We start from the raw sequence: 6,000 nt of genomic DNA, 5'->3' as shown, positions 1-6,000 counted from the left end.
CTTGCATTGAAGTCCCTCATAAGGAACTGGTTTCACTATAAGGAGAAAAATAAGAATGAGGAAAAGAAGAACAAGGTGGAGAAAACAAAAAGGAGGAGAAAATATACCATCAGAGATGGGGAATCCCCCGCCATTGAAAAATAATTGAAATCAGATAAGCGTTTTTCCATTTATTACAAAAAAACATTTTTTTCAAGATGGCCGCCACAGTCGACCATCTTGGATCCGGCCACGCCCAAAATCAATAGGGTTCTTCCTTTTCAGGTGGTACATGTGTGACCCAATTTTCAAATTGATATGGCGAACAGTTTATGAGTTATCGTACTCACAGCTATAAATGTTGACGCCCAGCCAGCCGGACGGACGACCCGGGTGACAACAATATCCCCCTTCCCGCCACGCGGCGGGGGATAAAAAGGCAATATAAATTTATATTCACATCAATGTGACATACTTATGCGAGTGGGTTTGGACTTAAATTTCCTTATGGATACAACTCAAATGTAAATCAGATTTTATTGGTGTAGTTTAGTTTAGTTTAAAAAGTGTATGGACAACAATGCTATTATACTATTGCAGTAGCCATGCGGTTCATTTGTGTCCTGGTGCGAGTCCCGGCGGACCGCATCAACAACGGTCACAACAGACAACTGGTTCAATTGCCCTGAGCCGGATCCTGATTGTTAATTTTATTCAGCTCCAGTACCTGATGGAGCTTGATGGTTCAAAACCGGCTGAGCAGAGCCAGTGAGGCACACGGCATGGTCTTTTTATGGGGCGATCACCTATAACCAATTAGTGCTGAAGTAGACGTTGCCTAATTGCTTGAAAGATGACAAGTTCAAATTCACCCTGAGACGAGGTATATTTAATATCCTCGGCACACAGGAGAGGGGAATACAAGAAGAAGCAATAACAATCAATAACAAGAAGCGAATACTTTGATATCATCTGGCTGGGGACAGTAAAAGTCTAGGTTAAGAATGATGAAACAATTTTGCAGTTATAAAATTTAAATGTCGACACAGTGAATTAGCATGCCATACAAGGCCATAAGTGGGAAGAGTTGTGACGTTGGACAAATTTCTATTTATAGCCCTCAGATCAAAGGGACGTACAAGGCCATAAGTGTGACAGAAGACGTGACAGAAGACACAGGACAGAATAGCCAATTATATAACAGCACGATGTCACCGCGCTATAACTAGAAGGGCACTCGGTAGAGTGCATACCGCCGCCCTGGAATGCCTGATCCACAAGAACATATTGGGCCCAGAAACCCAATATATTTTTGAGATATCGTGCTATGTATCGTTTTTGAGCCCAATCTCTCAATCGTGAAGAATCACTTTAAAAATTCGAGTAGTCAGATGCGGACTCGGATCTTCCCCAAAATCGAAACAATTCGCCGTGGTCACACACCCAACCTGTCCAGCAAGTTTCATCCGAATCCGTCCTCAACTTTTTGAGATATTGTGGTTTATATTAGTTTTGCCCCATCTCTTAATGGTGAAGAATCACTTAAAAAATTATAGTAGTTGGATCTGGATCCGGATCTTCACCAAAATCTAATCAGTTTGTCCTTGTTACACACCAAACCTGTCCACAAAATGTCATCCGAATTCATCAACAACATTTTGAGATACCCTGTACACAAACAGACAAACAGACAGAAAGGGGTGAAAACCTTCGGTGGCGGAGGTAAAAATAGGAGCAACATGTCTCGCCGCTCACCTGGTAGAATAATGATACTGAGGAGGAATTCAACATGGGACGGAATCAGCAAAATGTGCAGACGAACCAATGGTATGGCCCGATTTTTAAATTTATTTATTTATATTATTATTTATTTTTTAATGTCGTGAACAAACTTTGGTACATCACAGGTGATGAAGGTTGTGGTCAAAATTGATCGGAATTGTGTGTGCAGTTTCTGAGAAGAAAGCAAATACATATTTTGGAGGGCAAACCCCCCCGCCACCGGTAAAACCCCTCCGTAGACCCCCTCAGACTCCGATTTTTACCCTGCGCTCTCGTAGTGAAAAGCGGGGTTAAGCAATCTGTCACATCCGTGTGCCATACGTTCATGCGTACGTGTCTGCATTTTAAAAAAGCATTTTCTCAGCAACCAGCAACCTATCTTGTGAGGTAACTCTCCATAGATCCCCTTTGGGCCCGATTTTTTAATGCCGTGAAATAACTTTGGTACATACGTGGTGATGAATGTTGTGGTCAAGTTTCATGAAAATCATCTGTGTGGTTTTGGAGAAGTTGCAAGTGTTTATGGACGGATGGAAAGACTGCCGGATGATGCACCATCCCATAAGCTCCCCAGAACTACATTCCATGTGAGCTAATAATTAATCAATAATAAACCCATTACCATCAACCAAATACTTGCGCCCACAAAACCAACGATGAATGGAAGATGCCTTAATTATCCTAATCCTTATAGGCCTTCAATCATCCCACACAAGATAGACAACAGCAAGGGATCGACAAGACAGAAATACTGGGCTATGCCTGGCAGGACACCGCAGGACCTTGAGGAGGTATGAGCAGGAACAGTCCCTGGCCTTGATGCAGTTCCAGTCCGGCCTGAGAGGAGAGAGATGGGCAGGGCATGGCGGAGCACAGTGCTTGGAGGGACGTCGTCTACAAGGGAAAGCTCCCACGCAGGTCCTCGCAGCAAGGTCCCAGGCTAGTGTCTCTTCCCCCCCCCCCGTACTGGGCCTCCTTTTTATATGGTTTCCCCCCACCTGCTGCTGGAGTGATGCACTTAACCCCTCCCCTCTCTGTCACTATTAGCCTGTGGCCCAGTCTGTGGGTGGGCAACCTCTTCCCCGCTCACACCAAATGAGGCTGCTGGTGATCGGCGTGGCCGTCTTTTGTTTCCTGCCCAAATTTGTGACGAAAGGCATGTCAGCACACTTAATGGAACATACGACAGATTACAGAGGGTAGTACTGTTACGAATCTGGAACCCATCGCACACAACAGCCAGAGTCCTTATAGATCAGTTATATCAGTAAGTATGTGTTTCTAGGTAGGGTCCCGTCCTAGGTTTAATGGGTGATTAATTGTATGTGCGCTGTGAATTATTTTATAGTTAGGATTTTTACATCACCAACAACAACAACAACAACAACCCTCTGCTCGAGGCATTGTCCACGCTCTTCGCGCGCTCGCCGGCATGTGGGCATGTGCTGAATTCCATGACCCAGGCGGTGTGGATTTCGCACCAAATATGGTCATGAAGCGTTTTGATCTGGCTTGGACCAAATATGGGCACAGAGCGTTTCGCTCTGGCTGTGCACCAAATAAGGGTATACGTCATTTTCCGCCCAATGGGTGATGAGCAGACCAGAGCCGGGGCGGTCCTTTGCAATAAGGCAGAGCCGCGACACGCCATCCGCCCAATGAGAGCAGGCGACGGGGGAGCAGACCCACCCAGAGAAAGTGACGGAATTGATTGAAGATCGTGTCCTGTCTGCTCGAGCGTCCCGCTTCTGTCAGGGTCTGCGGCTGACTGCATTGCATGCATCCGAGGCATCTCATCTGGCGCATTACTACAAGCGGTCGACCACCTCATCATGGGAGATCACCTCGTCTCTCCTCCTCTGGGTTCGGCTGCCTTGGTCCGTTCTTTGGCGACTGATGCTCCGGGAAGGTGCGGTCGTCGAGCCACGCAAACGCGGCCAGGTAGCCAGCACGTTCTCTTCCCTCAGCTCGTCTTCCCTCCGAGCTGAAGGGGCAATAAAGACCTCGAGGTCCATCTCTTTCTGGGTATTTGTGTGTGCGTGTGTGTGTCCGTGGGCCCTGTCTCTAAGTAGAATTGTTTCAGGAATTGCTTGTATATTTGATACCCTTCTTTATTCGTGATAACTCTGCTCTGTGTTCCCCTCCCCGATTATTGTTATAAATAAATATCCCTTTTGTTGAATGTACCAGCTCGTTTCTGTGTTTCTTTCATTGGCTTAGCATGGTGCGTGTTGGGAAATAGCGAAGCAGTAAATTGTTAATTTGGCCTGACAGGCCTCGGTAACCATCCGCTCGGGTTACACACGATTCGAGCACGGTAACGGCTCGTTCCACTCGAGGCCTGTCGAGGGTGTGAATTCCCCGGTAAGCTTTGCTGCGTGGGTACTTAGGTATATTGAAGTTGGCAATTAACCCTACCCCACGCGGTCAAATTATTGGCGAAAAGGGACCCGTGCTTTCCGAACTTATCGGAGGGTCACGACCTAAATTCTGGTGTGTTCGGTGGAGCCGACTCCACTGCTCCCCCTCGAGGTCGTGCTCGCCACCGAAACCCGGCCCCACAACAGTACATCAAATAAAGGCTCAAAGGGTCAGCGGTTTTTAAGACGCATACATTAGGGAGGGTGGACATCGTCTGTCTTGACATAAAGTGATACATATCTATTATCATGATTAATTACCTCACACCTACTCTATTACATTTACCATGGGAATCACTAAACTGTGCTAAGCAATGTTAACCTCGAGAAGTAATTTCCACAACAATTGTACAACAATAATGTGGATAAGTTGCAGCGAGGTTACAGATAGTAATTTAAACCTTTCATACAACATTTTTGCATGTTGTATTTGGGTGGGGTTTTGTGCCAGTGATACCATTTGTAGCACCGACATTCGAGAGGCTCAAAGCAGTGAAACACATTGGAAAAGAGATTAGCATATCTGTCATTTCAGAAAACCCAGACATGAGGAATTATCCCAGCAATTCTATAAGAAACTCATCGACAGCCCCTGGAGGAAAATTAATATTATGCTGTGATCCGAGTACGGCATAATTTTGTCACGACAAGGGAGGGATTTGGGTGAGATTATTGCCAATTGCATTTCATGGTTTTAGTTTGTAGAAGGTCACCCAGATAACAACCAGTATCAAATTCCGGAACTGGTCACGTTGTGATGTGAAAAATAAAGTCACAGCACTATGTTTGACATGCCCATTGGGATAACTGAAAAACTACACTAAAATGTAATCTAATTTTATGAAATACGAGTACAACTGGAATGCACTCGAAGGAGGTGCAGATCCACACTGTTATGCTTCTCTTTAAAGAAGTCATGGTTGTCTTTTGATTTGATGTCCAATAACAATTTTTTTTGGAAAAAATACCAACTCTGCATGCATGTTCCCAATATGTAAAGATAGCAAATTTCTTGCATTCTATTCATTCTCTATTCCAACTTGAGGTTTTAGTTTTTAATGGAGTATTATAATATCCTATTTTGGATCTTGATGTTGATGGACAATCGTGAGCACAAAATGAATTTGGCCCCCCTACCCCTACCTCTCCCAAACATGGGGAGACATTGGTTACGTTGGGTTTTTTAAAAAAAATATTTGTGCATCTTTGTTGGTAATTTAAAAAAATATATATCAATTTTTGCTCGACAATCTAATTTACTCTGGATTCTGACTGGTTTTCTACCCCTGGTGAGTGTCAGCTGTTTCTGCTCCTTAGTTATCGCTTCTGTTGATCTGAATAGAGATTGCTGGCCTACGAGTTGCCTTTCCCTCTCACCGAGAGTCTCGTCAGTTCTTTGTGCCTTCTTACTCTTTAAATGTGCCTACAGTCTCTGCTCAGCATGTGAGAAATGCGATCAACTAGCGTGTGCATTTGTCGGAAGAATAACTTGACAATATGAGCAGCTACCATTGCCAAATTTGGCACAGAACTTCACATTATACATGCAGACATGATTATCATAATACCCACTGTGGCTGCACTGTGAATAAATAGAGTGCTGGACTAAATTCCATTTTATATCTTTCCTTGTGAGCTCATATTGAATTAGTCCAAGACCTTCACAATATGAAGCTCTGTGCCAAATTTAACATTTCTAGCTACCCTCCTTGTCCAGTTATTCTGTTGACAAACAGATGGGATCATTGCAATACTGCCCAAAAATGGAAGAACAGAGTATTCCAATCTCACGATTTTGAGATAATGTGTTTTGTTTGTT

The 6,000-nt window shown here is 44.3% G+C and overlaps 1 protein-coding gene across 1 annotated transcript in view; it reads right to left on the bottom strand.

Moving 5' to 3' along the window:
- Positions 1–6,000, bottom strand: part of LOC147030114 (mitochondrial potassium channel ATP-binding subunit-like) — a 128,181-nt gene that overhangs the window by 26,714 nt on the left and 95,467 nt on the right. The window lies entirely within an intron of this gene.

This window comes from Eptatretus burgeri, chromosome 3 (genome assembly GCF_056783735.1).
Source record: "Eptatretus burgeri isolate ZD-2024b chromosome 3, Ebu_testis_v1, whole genome shotgun sequence".
In the NCBI taxonomy this organism is placed as follows: domain Eukaryota; kingdom Metazoa; phylum Chordata; class Myxini; order Myxiniformes; family Myxinidae; genus Eptatretus; species Eptatretus burgeri.
The sequence above is the reverse complement of the archived record's forward strand: the minus strand, read 5'-3'. Positions and strand labels throughout refer to the sequence as shown.